General features: G+C 42.0%; 1 protein-coding gene across 16 annotated transcripts in view; it reads left to right on the top strand.

Moving 5' to 3' along the window:
- LCORL (ligand dependent nuclear receptor corepressor like) overlaps window positions 1-20,029 on the top strand; it is a 180,658-nt gene that overhangs the window by 95,940 nt on the left and 64,689 nt on the right. The window contains exon 1 of one of the 16 annotated variants that reach the window (XM_021938331.2): window positions 12,370-12,959. The exons of the other annotated variants lie outside the window; for them this stretch is intronic. The gene's annotated coding sequence lies outside the window, so the exon portion shown is untranslated. Of the gene's footprint in view, window positions 1-12,369; window positions 12,960-20,029 lie in introns of those variants that run through there. 16 annotated transcript variants of the gene reach the window in all.

A 20,029-nucleotide genomic window follows, 5' to 3' on the forward strand; every position in this document is an offset into this window, starting at 1 on the left:
GATTTTTGTTTGTTTGTTTTTGAGACAGGCTCTTTGTCACCCAGGCTGTGGTGCAGTGGTGCAGTCATGGTTCATTGCAGCCTTGCCTGTCTGAGCTCAAGTGATTCTCCCACTAAGTAGCTAGGACTACAGGGGCCAGACATCACTAATGCCTGGCTAAATTTTTGTGTTTTTTGTAGAGACGGTGCTTTACCATATTGCCTAGGCTGGTCTCAAACTCCTGGGCTCAAGCGATCTGCCCACCTCACCATCCCAAAGTGCTGGGATTACAGGCTTGAGCTACTGTGCCCAGCCAGGATGGATTGATTTTTATATGTTAAACCAACCTGGAATTCTTGACATAAAGCTTTCTTGTTCATGGTGTATAATTCTTTTTAATGTGTTACTGGATCCTCTTTGATAGCATTTTATTGAGTACTGAGTCTAGAGGGACAAACCTTGTATTATTATGCTTTGCTTTATTGCGCTTTGTAGATTTTGCATTTTTTTTACAAATTGAAGGTACGTGGCAGCCCTGCATCGAACAAGTCTGTTTGCGCCATTTTCCTTGTAACATGTTCACTTCATGTCTCTGTGTCACGTTTTAGTAATTCTCACAGTATTTCAAACTTTTTTAGTATTACTATTGTATCTGTTATGGTGATCCTTGATGTTATGATTGTAATTATTTTGGGGTACCACGAACCACTCCCACATGAGAAGATGAAATGTGTGTGTTCTGACAGTTCCACCGACCACTCATTTTCCCATCTCAGGCCCTCTTCTTCCCTGAGATACAACAGGATTGAAGTTAGGCCTATTAATTACGCTACTATGGCCTCTGAGTATTTAAGTGAGAGGAAGAGTCATATGCCTCTTATTTTAAATCAAAAGCTATAAATGACTAAGCTTAATGAGAAAGACATCGAAGTTGGGATAGGCCAAAAGCTACTCCTATCACATCAAACAGTTTCTGCACAATGCATCACATTGTGTATGCCAAGGAAAAGTTCTTTAAGAAAATTAAAAGTGCTGCTCCGGTGAATACATGAGTGATGAAGCAAATCAGGCTTATTGCTGATAGGGAGAAAGTTTGAGTGGTCTGAGCAGAAGACCAAACCAGCCATGACATTCTGTTAAGCCAAAACCTAAACTAGAGCAAGGGCCTAAGTCTCTTTAATTCGTTGAAGGCCGAGACAGCTGAGAGGAAGCTTCAGGAGAGAAGTTGGAAGCTAGCAGAGATTGGTTCTTGAGATTTAAAGAAAGCTGTCTCCATTACATGAAAGTGCAAGGTGAAGCAGCAGCAAGTGCTGATATAGAAGCTGCAGCAGGCTATCCAGATCTAGCTAAGATCTTTGATGAAGGTGACTGTACCAAACAATACATTTTCAATGTGTTAATACATGAAACAGTCTTCTGTTAAAAGAGGATGCCATCTAGGGCTTTCATAGCTAGAGCGAAGTCAATGCCTGGCTTCAAAGCTTCAAAGGACAGGCTTACTCTCTGGTTACGGCCTAATGCAGCTATGACTTTAACTTGAAGCCAGTGCTGATTTACCATGCCAAAAATTCTAGGGCCTGTAAGGATTACACTAAATATACTCTGCCTGTGCTCTATGTGTAGAACAACAAAGCCTGGGTGACAGCACATCTGTTTACAGAATGGTTTACTGATTATTTTAAGCCCACCGTATTATTCAGCATTCTCTAAAAGGACAGGACTAATACGATAGATGTATATGTGAAAAGGAGTTTATTAAGGAGTATTGACTCACATGATTACAAGGTGAAGTCCCATAATAGGCTGTCTGCAAGCTGAGGAGCAAGGAAGCCAATCCAAGTCCCAAAACCTCAAAAGTAGGGAAAAGGAGTCTGAATCCCAGAACCTCAAAAGTAGGGAAGCCACCAATGCTGCCTTCAGTCTGTGGCCGGAGGCCCGAGAGCCCCTGTCAAACCATTAGTGTAGGTCCAGGAGTCCAAAAGCTGAAGAACTTGGAGTTCAACATTTGAGGGCAGAAAACTTCCAGCACAGGAGAAAGAGGAAGGCCAGAAGACTTAGCCAGACTAATTTTTCTACATTCTGCTGCCTACTTTTATCCTAGGGAAGCTGGCAGCTGATTATGTGTTGCCCACCCAGATTGAGAGTGGATCTACCTCTCCTAGTTCACTCACTCAAATGTTAATCCCCTTTGGCCACACCCTCACAGACACAACCAAGAACAAGACTTTTCAATCTCATCAAATTGACACTCAATATTAACCATCACACCCCTTGTCAACTTGAACCTATACACATCTGAAATCACACATAATATTCAAATAAAGACAGTAGCAAGGTAATAATTGTGCCTAACATAATACAGCTATCCTTAGTACAGTGCACCAGTCCCCAGTCGAAATGCTATTACATAAAGTTAACAGCACTTTATTTTTATTTTTTTTTATTTTCTTATAGGAATTTTATTAAATATTATTTTATCAGGTTGGGCCCAGTGGCTCACGCCTATAATCCCAGCACTCTGGGAGGCGGGCGGATCACTTCAGCCCAGGAGCTCGAGATGAGCCCGGGCAACATGGTGAAACCCCATTTCTACAAAAAGTACAAAAATTAGCCTGATGTGGTGGTGTGTGCCTGTAGTCCCAGCTGCTACCCAGGAGGCTGAGGCGGAAGGATTGCTGAGTCCGGGATGTTAAGGTTGCAGTGAGCTGAAATTGTGCCACCGCAATCCAGCCTGGGTGACAGAGTGGCACCCTGTTTCAAAATAAATAAATCAATATTTTATTAAATCATTTTGTCAAACTTTGAATAGGCCTCAATTGAGCATAGTAGTAACTTACGTATGTGAAAACAAATACTCCAAAAATGGACGACAATTAATCTATAGACATACATTCAAAAAATTGTATCTTAATGATTACCACTACAAAATTGTACAAAACAGCAATCATTGCTTCACATGCTATTCAGAATTTTACCCCTCTTTTATCCTCAATATATGCAAAAGGCAAAAAAAAGAATTTGCCTTTTGGGTTATACGTGGGTTGCTGGGATTTGGCTTTTTAACATTTTTTGGTGAAGTTTGGGGCTAAAACCTATCAAGTTATCTTGGTTAACAGCACTTTAATGCTGATATGAAGTCAATAAATCTTACGACACATGATAAAGGGAAAAGAAAGGAAATAAAATGAAGATATTTTCTTAGTACAAGTGTATACATGCACAACATGTTCTTTTTTTCTGAGATGGAGTCTCACTCTGTCACCCAGGCTGGAGTGCAGTGGCATGATCTCAGCTCACTGCAACCTCCACCTCCTAGGTTCAAGTGATTCTCCTGTCTCAGCCTCCCAAGTAGCTGGAATTACAGCCTCGTGCCACCACGCCTGGCTAATTTTTTGTATTTTTACTAGAGACAGGGTTTCACCGTGTTAGCCAGGATGGTCTCGATCTCCTGACCTCATGATCTGCCCGCCTCAGCCTCCCAAAGTGCTGGGATTACAAGCATGAGCGACCGCACCCGGCCACAACATGTTCTTAATAAATTGAGGAGGAAATGCTTATGACATTACAGTCCTCGTTTCTGTAACTGGTCACGTGGTCGTAACTGGTATTGATTACTACCTTCTTCTACTACCCATTCTGTATCCCCTTTCCCTTCAGCAGGCACCTCAGTGGGCTGTGGGTTTTTTCCCGATGGAGTGACCTAAGGTTTCATTCTCAAAGGGTCTGGGACGTTTGTAATCCTGCCTGGATTGGGCTGCTGTAGCTTCCCTTTGACCTTAATCACAGAGCATGGTAATACTAAGAGATGCCCTAAGGGATCTCCTGTATTCCACACATACTCTTCCTTACCTCCACTGTGGAGTAGTAGACTGATTGCATCTTGATAGTTTGTCTGGGTCAGTCACCCCAGCCAAACTGTAACTCCCTTCTTAGCCTGTTGACTGAGAGGTAGGGGGACCCCAAAGTATCTAGGTGGCAGTCTTAACTTCCAGTTTAACGGAATCGTTGTGTTTCCTGTTGGCAGTATTCCTGCCTCTGGAACTAAGATCTCTAGGCCAGCAGAACGTAATGTTACAGGAACAGGAAGCAAGAATTTTGCTAGTGGATCAATAGGGGTGATGGTGAGTGGTGCCACTTCAACTTCCACCCCTTGACTCCTGGACCCATGAATCCTGGCTATGGGAGAAACAGTACCATACATTGAACGCTGATTCGGAGCATGCACAGCCTTCTGGAGAACTTTGCCCTAGCCCCGCAAAGTATTGTCATCTAGTTGGAGTTTTAATTGTGACTTCAAAAGGCCATTCCACCATTCTATCAATCCAGCTACTTCATGATGATGGGGAACATGGTCAGACCGGTGAATTCCATGAGCATGAGCCCACTGCCTCACTTCTTTAGCTGTAAAGTGAGTGCCTTGGTTAGAGGCAACGCTATGTGGAATACTGTGATGGTAAATAAGGCATTCCTTGAGTCCACGCATGTAGTCTTGGCAGAAGCATTGCGTGCAGGATAAGCAAACCCGTATCTGGAGTGTCCGTTCCGGTGAGGACAAACTGTTGCCCTTTCCATGATGGAAGAGGTCCAATATAATCAACCTTCTACCAAGTAGCCGGCTGATCACCCCGAGGAATGGTGCCATATTGAGGGCTCAGTGTTGGTCTCTGCTGCTGGCAAATTGGGCTCTTAGCAGTGGCTGCAGCGAGGTTAGCCTTGGTGATTGGAAGTCCGTGTTGCTAAGCCCATGTGTAACCTCCATCCCTGCCACCATGGCCACTTTGTTCATGGGCCCATTGGGCGATGACAGGGGTGGCTGAGGAAAGAGGTCATCCTATCCTCTTGATTATTAAAATCCTCCTCTGCTGAGGTGACCCATTGGTGAGCACTCATATGAGATAGAAATATTTTCACAGTTTTTGAGCACTCAGAGAGGTCCAGCCACACAACATCTTTCCCAAATTTCTTTGTCACCAATTTCCTCATCATGATTCTTCCAAGTCCATGACCATCTATCCAAACCATTGGCTACAGCCCATGAATCGGTATATCATCGCACATCTGGCCATTTCTCCTTCAAAGAATAGTGCACAACGAGGTGCACTGCTCGAAGTTCTGCCCACTAGGAAGATTTCCCTTCCTAGACTTGGAAGGGAAAGTCCACACTGCATGGACTTGGAAAAATCATGATTGGGAAATTGGTGACAAAGAAATTCAGGAAAGATGCAGGTGCTGCCCTTGTAAATCTGTTTTGCAAAGTATTGGTCAAGAGTATGTGTTCTGGACCCTCCCAGCTGGGATGAGTAGGTCTAAAGTGACTAATTTACTCTAACATCCCAGTCTCCCTAAGCCTTTGGATGCCTTCCTCTACATTAAACCAAGGGAAATCAGGCATTTCCAGCTTGCTCACAGGGGTCCATCTTTTTTTGGGGGGAGGTGGGGTGCAGGGATAGAGTCTCACTGTGTCATCGAGGCTGGAGTCCAGTGGCACAATCTCAGCTCACTGCAACCTCCACCTCCTGGGCTCAAGCGATTGTCCTGTCTCAGCCTCCCAAGTATCTGGGATTAAAGGCATCCGCCACCACACCCGGCTAATTTTTGTGTTTTTAGTAGAGATGGGGTTTCACCATGTTGGCCAGGCTGGCCTCGAACTCTTGACCTCAAATTATCTGCCTGCCTTGGCCTCCCAAAGTGTTGGGATTATAGGCATTAGCCACTGCACCTGGCCTTGAGCCCATATTTAATCCATATTTCAGCTAACCAAGCAAATAAACTATTAGAACCTTTTTTTAACTCCCCAAGCTGCAACATTAAATGCAGAATTCCTGCTTAGTGAGCCCAAATCAATAAATTCAGCCTGATCCAACTTTGTTTCTTCCACCATTATCCCCCATCCTTCATATTCATTCCTATGCCTGTCCTCCAGATTTCTGCTTATATAAGTTAGAAAACTCAAACAGTTATTTTGGAGTGTAGCGCAGCTCATCACGGGTAACACTTTGAACCTTCCCTCTAGGGGCCTGCCAGATCTTTAGTTACAGGTCTAAAAGCAAACAGGGGTGTTAGGGTTGGATCCTGAGGAGAATCGGCACTGTCTTGCCTGGCAGCTGCCTTGGGAGGCCATCACTGTTGCCTTAGGCAGTGTACGGTTAATCTCCTCAGACAAAGGTGGAAAGGCTGATGGCTGCCCGGGTTGGGAAGGGGATGTGTTGGGGATGTTGCCACCACTGGGAGTGGGGAGGCTGTTTCCTCTGACTAAAAAGACTCATCAGAATTTAGTAGATTAGTGCTCCCAGCCTCATCAGGATTCTCCCACAAGTTCCCATTCCAAGTTGCAAGGCCCCTTCTTTTACAGTCAGTGCCCTCACTTTAAACACTACACACCTTGTGAGACTGTGTGTGAACCTTTCGTTGCAGGTCAGCCACTCGCATGATAAGAGCTTGTGTCTGATTTTCCACAATTTCAGCTCTTTATTGACAGGAGATAAAACTCTCACTCAGAGCAGTCTTATTACATTTGAGACTCAGCATGTTGTTCCTCTTGAGCCGGGAGATAGAATCCCTGAGTTCATAATTTTCTTTCATCACTTTGTCTAGTGAACTTAGGAGCAAACAACCAACTTCATTATATTCCTTGGTTCTTTACATATGGTCAAAGGTATTATGTACAGAGTCACTAAACTTGCCTCTCACAGGCAGTGAATCAGGAGTATCAAATGCATTTATTTTGCCTAACTCTTTAAACCGTTTATGCCAAGGACTATCAGTATTCTCCATACTATTAGAGGTAGAGTTCTTAACATTTTTGGTTCTAATCATATTAAGCAGCCAATTCCAGAAACCCAAAAACCAACTTAAAAACTCCATCTTTAAACTTCTGTTCCTCTAAAACCGCTCCCGGGACCAAAATCTGTAATTAGTCAAGACAGGACTAATAGGATAGATGTATATATGAAAAGGAGTTTATTGAAGAGAGTTGACTCGCACAATCACAAGTTGAAGTCCCACAATAGACTGTTGACAAGCTGCGGAGCAAGGAAACCAGTCTGAATCCCAAAACCTCAAAAGTAGGGAAGCCGACAGTGCAGCCTCCAGGCTGTGGTTGGAGGCCTGATCACCCTGTCAGACCACTGGTGTAGGTTCAAGAGTTCAAAAGCTGAAGAACTTGGGAGTTTGATGTTCGAGGGCAGGAAGCATCCAGCAAGAGAGAAGAATGGAGGCCAGAAGACTTACCCAGACTAATTTTTCCACATTCCACCACCTGCTTTTATCCTAACCGAGCTGGCAGCTGATTATTTGGTGCCCACCCAGATAGAGGGTGGGTCTACCTCTACTAGTTCACTGACTCAAATGTTAATCTCCTTTGCAGCACCCTCACAGACACACCCAGGAACAATACTTTGCATGCTTCATTCCAGTCAAGTTGAATATTAACCATCACATCCATTGTTGAGACCTACTACTCAGAAAAAAGAATTCCTTTCAAAATATTACAGCTCACTGAAAATGCACTTGATTACCTAAGAGCTCTGATGGAGATATACAAGGATATTAATGCTGTTTTCATGCCCTGAAAACAAGAACATCTATTCTGCAGCCCATGGATCAAGGAGTAATTTCTACATCCAAGTTTTATTATAAAAGAAATACATTTTGTAAGGCTGTAGCTGCCATGGATAGTGATTCCTCTGATAGATCTGGACAAGGTAAATTGAAAAGCTTCTAGAAAGGATTCACTAAATGCCGTTAAGAACATTACTGATTCGGTTGGGCGCGGTGGCTCAACGCCTGTAATCTCAGCACTTTGGGAGGTCAAGTGGGGCAGATCACAAGGTCAAGAGTTTGAGACCATCCTGGCCAACATGGTGAAACCCTGTCTCTACTAAAATACAAAAAAAATTAACCAGGTGTGGTGGTGCGCGCCTGTAGTCCCAGCTATTCGGGAAGCTGAGGCAGGGGAATCGCTTGAACCTGGGTGGCGGAGGTTGCCGTGAGACGAGATTGCGCCACTGCACTCCAGCCTGGCAACAGAGCAAGACTTAGTCTCAAAAACAAAAAAATAAATGTAAAAAAGAACGTTGCTGATTCATGGGAGGAAGTCAGAATATCAGAATTAACAGAAGAAGTTGCTTTGCAAGAAGTTGATTCCAACCCTCATAGATAACATTGAGGGCTTCAAGAGGAAGCAACTGCAGACGTGGTAGAAACAGCAAGAGAACTAGAAAGAGAAGTGAAGCCTGAAGATGTGACTGAATTGCTGCAATCTCATGTTTAAACTTTGATAGATGAAGAGTTGCTTTTCATGGATGAGCAGAGAAATTGCTTTCCTGAGAGGGAATTTACTTCTGGCAAAGATGCTGTGAGCATTGTTGAAATGACCGCAAAGGATTTAGAATATTGCATAAACTTAGTTGATAAAAGAGTGGCAGGGTTTGAGAGGATTAACTCCAATTTTGAAAGAAGTTCTACTTGGGGTATAATGCCATCAAATAGCATCACATGCTACAGAGCAGTGTTTCATGAAAGCAGAATCAATCAGTGGGCAAATTTCATTGTTGTCTTAATGTAAGAAATTGCTACAGCCACCCCACCCTTCAGCAGCCACCACCCTTATCATTCGGCAAGTGTCAACATTGAGGCAAGACGCTCCACCAGCAAAAAGATTACCACTTGCTGAAGGTTGAGATGATTGTTAGAATTTTTTAACAATAAAGTATTCTTAAATTAAGGTGTTCAGGAAAAACTCTCTCAAGCTGCATTTTTTCCTATATTTTCATACCACCACAACACAGAAGACTTCTGTGACCAGAGGCCTGAATGGTTTTCCCCACATACTGAGCAGTGGACACCACCTGGGTGCCCTCTAATTCAATTCTGATACTATCTACCTGGAGATAGTGTTACATTTCACGGGGCGACTGATTGGCTTCACGTTGGGGTTCCATGACCCCCTCTCTGGGTTCGATTAATTTGCTGGAATGGCTCATAGAACCCAAGGAAACACTTAACTGGCTTATTCTAAAGGATATTACAGAGGATACCGATGAAGAGATGCACAGGGCAAGGCATGGGGAATGGAGTGTGGAGCTTCCATGCCCTCCCTGGGCATGCCACCCTCCAGGGCCCTTCACATGTTCAACTATTTGGAACCCCCCGAACTCAGCCCTCTTGGGTTTTTAATGGAAGCTTCTTGACATCAGCATTCCATCTTCCAGAGTACAGGGCAAGACCATATCTAAGGAGGGTCTTAAGACCCACAGTTACAAAGGCAGGGGATTGGAGTCCTACGTTAGGGCAGGTGAAAGGAGGGCAGGAGAGATTCTGTTTCTTGGGGCCTGCTCCTGAGACCTAACACACCCAACACACCCCTAATAAAAGACTGTAACAAGGGCTGTGGAAGTTAGGAGCCAAGAACCATGGATGAGAACCAACATGTAACATTATACCATAGGTATGGGTACTTCTTTAGACATAATGCTATTACACACTTCATAGACTATAGTTTAAACATAACTTATATATAGGCACTGGGAAAGCAAAAAATTCTTGCGACTATCTTTATTGCAATACTTGCTTTTTTCCAGTCATCTGGAACTGAACCTGCAATATCTAATATGTGTATTGCTAATGGATAGGGTTTTTTTATTTGATAGTTTTCATATGCTTTCTCTGGTTTTGATATCAGGATAATATTGACCCATAAATAGAGTTGAAAGTGTTTCCTCCATTTTATTAAAGAGCTTTTAAGGATTGGGATTAATTTCTCTTTAAATATCTGGTAGAGGTTACCATTGAAGCCATCTGTTCCTGGGCCTCTATTTGGGGTAAATTTTTGGTTATGAATTCAATCCCTTTGCTTTTTACAGGTTTATTCATATTTTCTGTTACTTCCTGAGTCAATTTGGTAATTTGTGTCCTTCTAGGAATTTGGCAATTTCATCTAGGTTATCTAATTTATGGGTGTACTGTTTTTTATAGTATTTTCTGATAATCTTTTGTGTTTTTTTAAGATCAGTGGTGGTATATCTTCTTTCATTTCTGGTTTTAGAAAGTAACTCAGGCCTTCTCTAGTTATTTTCTTGGTCTGTCTAGCTAACGGTTTGTTTAGTCCCTTACTTGTGATTATTTTATTTTACTTTTTTTCTTGCTGCTTTCAAAATTTACTCTTTGTCTTTGGTTTGATTAGGATGCATCTAAATGTGATCTCTGAGTTTATTGTGCTTAGCATTTGTTGACCTTCTTAGATGTGTAAATAAATATTTTCTTCAAATTGGGGGCGTTGTCATTTTTTTTTTCAAATATTTTTTTCTGCTTTTCTCTCTTCTTTCCTTCTGGGAATTCCTTTTGTAAATCTTGATACATTTGATTGGTGTCCCACAGGTCTCTGAGGCTCTGTTCACCTACCTGCTTACCTACCCTCTCCATCTTTGTCCTTAGACTGAATAATCTTAGTCTGCCTATCTTCAAGTTGATTGGTTCTTTTTTCTGCCAGGTCAAATCTACCAGTGTATATCTAGTGATTTTTCATTTTAATTTGTGTACTTTTCAGCACCGCAATTTCTGTCTGGTTCTTTATTATAAATTTATTTAATTGCCTGTTTAGTGAAATATTCTCCTCATACTTTAGTTGTTTATACATGGTTTCCTTTCATTCTTTGAACATATTTTAAATGTCTGATTTAAAGTTCTTTTGTCTAATAAGTTCAATATCTGGGCTTTCTCAGAGACATTTTCTGTGGACTTTTTCCCCCATGTGTGATACGTTTTTATGTCTTTGCATGTCCCATAATGTTTTGTTTAAAAACTAAATATTTAAAATAATACAGTGTGACAACTGGAAATCAGATTATCCTCCACCCCAAGGTTTGTTGTTGCTGTATCATTGTTGTTATTCTTTGTTTAGTGACTTTTCTAAACTAATTCTGTGAAGGTAGTATTCTTTGTGTTCTGTGCCCACTGACATCTTCACGTAGTTAGCTTAGTGATCAACTAATGATTGAACAGAGGTTTCCTTATATGTCTACAATCGTAAGACTCTCAGTGTTTGCCATGGGGGCTCTGTGTGTCTTGAGGAGGAAGGATGAGAATAGTGCAGTTGTTTGTTTTGGTGTTTTTTTGTTTTGTTTGTTTCGTTTTTTGTTTTGTTTTGTTTTTGTTACCTTGTAGCTTCAGCGCAAAGGAAAAATGGTGCAATTTAAAATGCCATAATAGCTTGCTGTACTTGCTGAGATTCAGTTGATTTTGAGATTCAGCTGATTTTCTTGAATAGAGTAAGCCTTTGGTTAATTCCCAGAGTTCTTTTGTTTAATGACATTACATTCCCCCTCCCACCCTGCAAAACAGCAACAACTACTCGCAAGAGACCCACACAGCATTAAGTGTCAAACCGGAAGAAAACCAGTCACCTTTCTGAAGTATATTTTCCTAGCTCTTTTCCTGATTTAATCTTTGCTCGATAATCATTTCTTAATTTTGGCATCTTTTGCTTTCTGTATATTATAGACTGAGAATTTTCAAAACAATCAAAACCTGCTATCTCTTTGTTTAACAGTCTGTAGTAAGCTGCTTTTGCATTGCTGTAAAGAAATATCTCAGCCAGCTCAGTGGCTCATTCCTGTAATCCCAGCACTTTGGGAAGCCAGGGCAGGTGGATCACCTGAGGTCAGGAGTTCAAGATCAGCCTGGCCAACATGGCAAAGCCCCGTCTCTACAAAAATACAAAACTTAGCCGGGTGTGGTGGCAGGCGTGTGTGGTTGCAGCTATTCGGGAGGCTGAGGCAGGAGAATCGCTTGAACCTAGGAGGCAGAGGTTGCAGTGACCCAGGATCATGCCACTGCACTCCAGCCTAGGTGACAGAGTGAGACTCTTTCTCAAAAAAAAAAAAAAAAAAAAGTCTCAGCCTGGCCAACATGGTGAAATCCCGTCTCTACTAAAATAGAAGTTAGCTGGGTGCAATGACACATGCCTGTAATCCCAGCTACTCGGGAGACTGAGGCAGGAGAATCACTTGAACCCAGGAGGTAGAGGTTGCAATGAGCCAAGATTGTGCCATTGCACCCCAGCCTGGGTGACAGAGTGAGACTCTGTCTTGGAAAAAAAAAAAAAGAAAAAAAGAAATACCTGAGGCTGGGCAATCTATAAAGAAAAGAAGTTTGGCCAGGCATGGTGGCTAATGCCAGTACTTTGGGAGGCCAAGGCAGGCAGAGCACTTGAGACCAGGAGTTTCAGACTGGCCTAAACCAACATGGCAAAACCCAGCCGCTACTAAAAATACGAAACTTAGCTGGGCATGGTGGCACATGCCTGTAATCCCAGCTACTCAGGAGGCGGAGTCATGAGAATTGCTTGAGCCTAGGAGGTGGAAGTTGCAGTGAGCCAAGATCATGCCACTGCTCCAACCTGGGTGACAGAGGGACACTCTCTCAAAAAAAAAAAAAAAAGAAAATTAAAAGAAGACATTTAATTGGCTCATGCTTTTGCAGTCTGAGTCTGTGCAAGCATGACACTAATATCTGCTCAGCTCTAGTAAGGACCTCAGGAAGCTTAAAATCATGGCGGAAAGCAAAGCAGAAGCCAGCACATCACATGGCAAAAGAAAAAGAGAGAGGAGGTCCCAGACTTTTAAACAACCAGATCTCACATGGACTGAGGGAGAACTCACTTATTACCAAGGGGATGGTGCTAAGTCATTCATGAGGGATCCGCCCCATTATTACCGAAACACCAATAGTTTGATGTAGGTCTTGCTGCTTGCTTCACAAAAAGCGAATCACTGACACAACAATTATTGCCAAGAAAGGCTTTAATCAGTTGCTGCAGCCAAGGAGATGGGTGCTCAATCTCAAATCCATCTGCCTGACTAAAACTAAGAGTTTATATAGCAGGGGAGAAATGTAACAGTGTGTAAGAAAACAAGAATTAGGGAAGGGGCAAGGACGCAATCATGGTGAATGAGGGATCCATGATGTGGTGCGGTCGTCTGGTGAGTTTCAGTTCTTTGATACTTTCTTTGAGAGGCCTGAAGGTCCTTTTCTGAGGAAGGAACTCAGATAAAACAAATACAAGTTTCAAGCTTTTTAAGACCAGAAGGGGCAATTTCTATGTTTATCAAAAAGAACAGTCTGTGGGGGCAGTTGGGTTGGTTTCACCATGATCCGATCACCTCCCATCAGACCCCAACTTCAACATTCAGAATCACATTTTAACATGAGATTTAGAGGGGACAAACATCTAAACCATATCGCAGTTCTTCCTTGAGTTTATCTCTTTCTTTTTGCACTTTAATTAGCAAGAAGCAGCCAGGGGCCACCTTTCACACTTTGCTTAGATATTTCCCTAGATAGATCATCCAATTCATTGGGCACATTTTCTACTTCCCAAGTTACTGAAGATAACAGTGTTGTGAAACTTTCTCCCATTACATAATTCCAGTAATATTTACCTCATTTTTCTAGAAGTTCTTACTCTGCAGCCTTCTTAAAGGCTGTATTAACAGCTTATTGAAATTACTTCAACCTTCCATTAATACTATTCCCAGAGACCACTTCCTGGTTCAAAAGTGACACCTACATTTTCAGTTTTTTATTACAGCAGCATCCCACTAATATGCACCAAAATCTGTATTATTTATGACTCTATAACAAATTACTTTCCAAATTCAGCAGTTTCAAACAACAGACGTTTATTATTTCACATTTTCTCTGGGGTCAGGAACCTGAGAATTGCTCAGCTAGTTGGTTTTGGCTCACTTTTTCATGAGGCTACAATCAAGGAGTGAGCTGGGTTCTGGTCATAGGAGATTTGATTTTTGTAGAATGTCTTGCAAGTCCACACATTTGGCTGCTTGCAGGAGGCTTCCATCTTTCTTCACGTAAGCCACCTCATGGGACTTCTCATAGTTATGGCTTTCTCTAGAGTGAGTGATGAGAGAGAGAGAGATGAAGAAACAGATAAGTGAATGGGAGAAGGAGATAGAGGAGATGGGAAAGGGAAGGGAAGGGGAGAAAGAGAAAATAAAAGGAGAGGAGAAGCGGGGGGCAAAAGAGAAAACAACCAAGAGCACCAGTGTTCATCCCTGTCCAGTATGAAAACTTCATTCATTTGTAACATAATCTCCAAAGTGACACATACTTTCACAGTATGCTATTGGTTACACAGACTACCCATGATACAACATGGGGGGCAAGGGGGTATTGCACAGCAGTGTTATATCAGGAGGCAGGAATTATTGAGGACCATCTTGAAGCAGCAGCCACACAGGGCTTTTTAAATTAGTTAACTTTGAAAAATGAAGAAATAAGGCAAAAAATAAGTGTTCTTGTCTAATAGGGGGCAGTAAACCCTATTTCTGGGTGGCAACATTCTTCTAGGCAAATATTTACTACTAGCCTGATCCTTGTAAAAATTTGAGTTTACAATTTCTAACCTACATCTAGATCTTCAGTTATTTGCTTTTTTGTAGTTATAACAACTTGTGCAAGTGATTTAGGAGACTCACTAACCAGTCAGCAGCTGAGAAGCATTCTCTTTGTCTGTCTGTCTGTTTTTCTGCCTCTCTTTTACCAGGTCCTTTGGTCTCACACATGGACTTATTCCACAATATAGTATAAAGAGACAAAAAGTGAGTGGGTGAATAAAACAGAGTAGCACTATTTATTGTGCTTTAAACTTTGCTGTAAATTCAATCCTAAAGTATAGCCCTAGTCACATGATATGGGTCTAATAATGTCTGTCCTTTATGGCAGATATAATCATATTGAATTGATAAAGTGATGATGTTAGTAATACATTTCAGGACAATTAACTAAAATACCTAAAAGTAAAGCTAGTATCTCCTTTAAATACATAATACAAAGCAAGATTAGGTTTGAAAAAAGGTGAAGAAGAATGTTCATAGAAGCCTTCAAAGATTTCTAAAGATAATCATCAAGCAATAGTATATCTTTGAATCCTATGTGCAACAGGATATTTCTTGTTTTGATAGTGCACTTTAGTTAGGTTACATGTGCTAATATAATCTAGCTTGGACCAAAAACGTATCACATGGGTTTATAAAGTATGTCTTTTATATTTTTCCAGTTATGAAGTTAACAAATAAGAAGGGACTTTAAAAAGTTCATGGAAAAAATGGAATTCAAAGATAAAAATAAAAAATACAAAGTTTATTTCTCAACATAAGCTCCATCCAATTCAAGACACTTTTGTAAGCAAGGATACCAGCCATTTAGTCCATACTCAAAAGAACTGGGAATGTAACCGTGTCAATGCAATTTTTTTTACATTATTAACTGAAGAAAAATTGGTGACCTTTAAAGTTTTTTTAAGATTAGGAAACAAAAAAATTAGAAGACATCAAATGAGGATTATAAGGTGGATGCCTGATGCTTTCCCATCATAACTCTTGCCAGATTGCCCTTGTTTGATGAAAGAAATGAGCAAGAGCATTATTGTGGAGGACTCCCTGGTGAAGCTTTCCTGGGCATTTTTCTGCTCAAACTTTGGCTGCCTTTCTCAGAACACTCTCATAATAAACACATGTTATTTCTTTGACTCTCCAGAAAGTCAACAAGCAAAAAGCCTTGAACATTCCAAAACACTGTTGCCATAACCTTTGCTCTTAGTCTGTCCGCTTTGGCTTTGACAGAACCACTTCCATCTCTTGGCAGCCATTGCTTTAATTGTGTTTTTTTTTTTTTTTTTTTTTTGAGACAGAGTCTAGCTCTGCCGCCCAGGCTGGAGTGCAGTGGCCGGATCTCAGCTCACTGCAAGCTCCGCCTCCCGGGTTCACGCCATTCTCCTGCCTCAGCCTCCCGAGTAGCTGGGACTACAGGCGCCCGCCACCTCGCCCGGCTAGTTTTTTGTATTTTTTAGTAGAGACGGGGTTTCACCGGGTTAGCCAGGATGGTCTCGATCTCCTGACCTTGTGATCCGCCCGTCTCGGCCTCCCAAAGTGCTGGGATTACAGGCTTGAGCCACCGCGCCCGGCCAATTGTGTTTTATCTTCAGGATTATATTGGTAAAACCATGTTTCATCACCTTTTACAATTCTTTGAAGATATGCTCTGAATCTTGAACCCACTGGTTAAAATTTTTTCATTGAAAGCTCTGCTGTTGTCTGCAACTGATCTGGGCGCAATGGTCTTGGCACCCATTGAGTGGAAATCTGCTCAGCTTTAGTTTTGGAGTCAGAATTGTGTGAGCTAATGTCCATCAAGATGTCTATGATGTTGACTATCATTCCTGCTGTTAATCACCAGTCTTCTTCAATTGGGATGCAAACAAAATGAATTTTTGTCCTCACAAATTGATGCGGATGTTCTGTCACTGCAGGCTTTATCTTCAACATCATCTCATCCCTTAAAATGAGTTGTCCATTTTTTTGACCTCTGAACTTTTTATTGGCCTCCTCCTCCCCAGAGGGGACCCTGCTTCTGCTGGCTTAATGTTTCAAAACTTTGGTATCATTGGTCTCAGGTACCACTTTGCCATCCACTATCCGGTGACTGGTGGTCTTTTGGATGGTTTGCATGGAGTTGCTGCTGTCCAGGGCATCACCAAGATTGAAGTCCTCACCGTCTTCCAGCAGGCGTCGATAGATGATGATCTTAGCCTCCAGCTTGACCTTGATGTTTGGCAGGACCTTGTACTCCTGGGCCTGGTGCTGCCCCTCTGCCCGGGTCTGTGCCAGCTCCGACTCCAGGTGCAGGAGGATCCCATTGAGCTACTCCATCTGTAGGGTGTAGTGGGCCTCCACCTCCCTCAGGCCATTCTCCAAGCTGGCCTTCAGGTTTCTCATCAAGTCCAGGTCCATCTCCAAGGACTGGACTATAAGTCTCAACTTCATGAGCACCATCTCAGCAGCTCCAGCTCCGGCAGACTGCGTGGTGATCACTGTGGTGGTCTCCTCAATCTGCTGAGACGCTGAGACCAGTAACTTGTCTAGCTCCTCTCGGTTCTTCTGAGCCAGCTTGTTGTATTGGGCCCAAATGTCTACCATGATCTTGGCAAGGTCCTGAGATTTGGTGGCATGTACCTCCACAGTCACCCTAGAGCTGGCAGTCTGGGCTTGTAGGCCTTTTACTTCCTCTTCATGGTTCTTTGTGAAGAGCAGCTTCTCCTTGAGAGCCTCCATCTGTGTCTCCAGCTGCAGCCGAGTGACATTGGTTTCATCAGTAACTTTGCAGGAGCCCATGATGTTGCTCTCCACAGACTAGTGCACGGCCAGCTTTGTCTCATACTTGACTCTAAAGTCATCATCAGCAAGACGGGCATTGTCAATCTGCTGAACAACGCAGACATTTTCCACAGTATTTGCGAAAATCTGAGCCCTTAGGTCCTTGATGGTCTTGAACTAATGGTTCCAGTCTCTGCCCTGGGGTCCCTTCTTCTCCAGGTGCCCCCGATTTTGCTCTCCAGCTTCTCTAGTTCTTGGTGTCCAGGCTCCTCACTCTGTCCAGATAGGAGGCCAGGTGGTCATTCAGGCTTTGCATGCTCTGGCCATTCAGGCCTTACGTGGTCTTCTCGTTCTGGATGCCTTCCTTTCCTGCCAGACCCCCAGCCATCCCCATGGCCAGGTCCCCGGACCTGAAGCCACCCTGGAAGCTGGTGGAGCAGGACATGGAGATCAGGGAAACAGAGCTCCCGGAACCTGCATAGATGCCAGCCACGCTGCTGACCAGTCAGGCACCGTAGCTGGGTGCCTGGACGGAGTCCAGGAACCAGTAGCTGGTGGAGAAGGCAGAGCAAGTGGTGAAGCTCATGCTGTACGGGGAGGAGAGAGAGAGGACAGGACTCAGACTTTGCCAACGACCAAGTTATCCATTTTTAAACTGCTGATTTCTTTAGGACATTATCCTCATAAACTTTTTCAAAATTACTAGTGATTTTACCATTCTTCCATCCAAGCTTTAACGTATAGTTAATATTTGTTCTTACTTCAATTTTAGCAGAACTCATGTTGCTCTGATACTGGATGTTTTCAAACTGATGTCTTATCCTTCTTAGTGCCTCAAGCTAGATGCCGTTTACACATGTTATAACAAGTTAGTAGTTTATTTTGGTGCAAAAAATTTTTGAAATTTATGCATAGTTTTTTTTATAATGTGCGTTTTCCATGAACTTTGAAGACCCCTTGTACTTTTACTTATTTACCATTTGGTGATTTAAATAAAATATAAGTGCTTAGCCTGCATCTTTTTTTTCTCCTATTATTTCTACTAACGGCTAACATTTACTGGACTATTAATATGCCAAGTACAGAGTTAAGTATTTTATCTACAATCTCATATAATCCTTACAGCATCCAGTGAGCAAGCCCCATAAATATTATCCCAGGTTCTATTATTATTTCTGTCTTAATGAATGCAGAAACTGAGGCATGGAGAGAATATGTAACTAGCCTAAGTTCATAAAGATGGCTAAGATCCCGAACTATAGCTAGGTCGAATAGGAAAACGAATAGTGTCCCTCTTTCCTATCAAGTTCTAAACAAACAATGGAAGTGAAGGCTAAAATTGTTTTTTTCTTATAGGCCCATAGTTCCCTCTTTCAGATGTTTTTCAGAATTCAAAATTCTTTGTTTTGAAACAGGTAATACAATGTTTTGTAATATCTCCAACAAGTCTGAGATAGCACCCTCTGATCAAATGTATTGACATTTATGCAGGACCAGTTTATATCAGCTTAAGTCACGTTTTGCTACCAAATGTGATGGTAGTTGTGGTGGGGGTGGGTTTGTTGCCTCTCCTCACCTCCAAATAGTATATTTTGAAACCTTCTTGCATTTTAGAGCGATGGACCTATTAATGACAGATGCTGGTTGGAAGGCTTCTCTTTAAGTCTTTTAAACAAGTGTTTTAACTAATACTGAAACACAGAACTAGGGAGGCTTACCACTTCTGTCTCTTAACAACGGTGGATCAGAGAAGGCCTATTCATTTAACACTGATCTACCTGAGTAAGGGTTTAGACATTTAAGGAGTAGAGAACTAGTATCTCTACAAGTAGGCCCATTTCTAAGAGGAAAAAGTGTATCCCTACTCAGAAAACAAGTATCTCTAGTCATCCTTCCCAATTTACCAATCACCCTGCATCTAAAGGATCAGAGTAAATAAAGGGAATGGAGCCAGACCAGAAATGTGTGTATAAAAGCTACCACCCCCAATACTAAATCTCTATATCGCTATTATAAACTATGTATATAAGTGATCTGTTCTTATCCCACACTTCTTACTATAAAATCGTTCAGTTGTTTTACCAACTGTATAAGTTTCAGATAGAGTTGTATTATTACTGTTGAACTTTGTTATAGTTGTAGTTGATCAAAATGGTTTGGTTAAAACTCTCTATGATATACTCATTTTATAAAAATATCTTAGGATATCCATGCTAAAATATTTAGGAGTAAATTGTCCTTATTCTGCAGTTTCAGTGGTTCTACAAATAAAAATAAAGTAAAAAGAAAGCTAATTTGGCAGACTAGTAACAGTTCTTGAATATTAGTAGAAGCTGTGTCATTGTACTATTCTTTCATTTTTTATTTATGATCAAAATTTTTCTATATAGGCCGGGCGCGGTGGCTCAAGCCTGTAATCCCAGCACTTTGGGAGGCTGAGACGGGCGGATCACAAGGTCAGGAGATGGAGACCATCCTGGCTAACATGGTGAAACCCCGTCTCTACTAAAAAATACAAAAAACTAGCTGGGCGAGGTGGTGGGCGCCTGTAGTCCCAGCTACTCGGGAGGCTGAGGCAGGAGAATGGTGTAAACCCAGGAGGTGGAGCTTGCAGTGAGCTGAGATCCAGCCACTGCACTCCAGCCTGAGGGACAGAGCGAGACTCCGTCTCAAAAAAAAAAAAATTTCTGTATAAAAAATCGAGGAAAGAAAAAATCCTTGATGATGACATTCAGGACATACATGAAATGCACATTTTACAGAATTGGAGAATTTAATGGATACAGAATTATAAGAATTTAGATGTTTTCCTAGTTAATGCATGCACATTGTACATTAGGATAAAATTTGGTTACTTATACAATTTATGTTCACATACT

Source organism: Papio anubis, chromosome 3 (genome assembly GCF_008728515.1).
Source record: "Papio anubis isolate 15944 chromosome 3, Panubis1.0, whole genome shotgun sequence".
Lineage (NCBI taxonomy): Eukaryota > Metazoa > Chordata > Mammalia > Primates > Cercopithecidae > Papio > Papio anubis.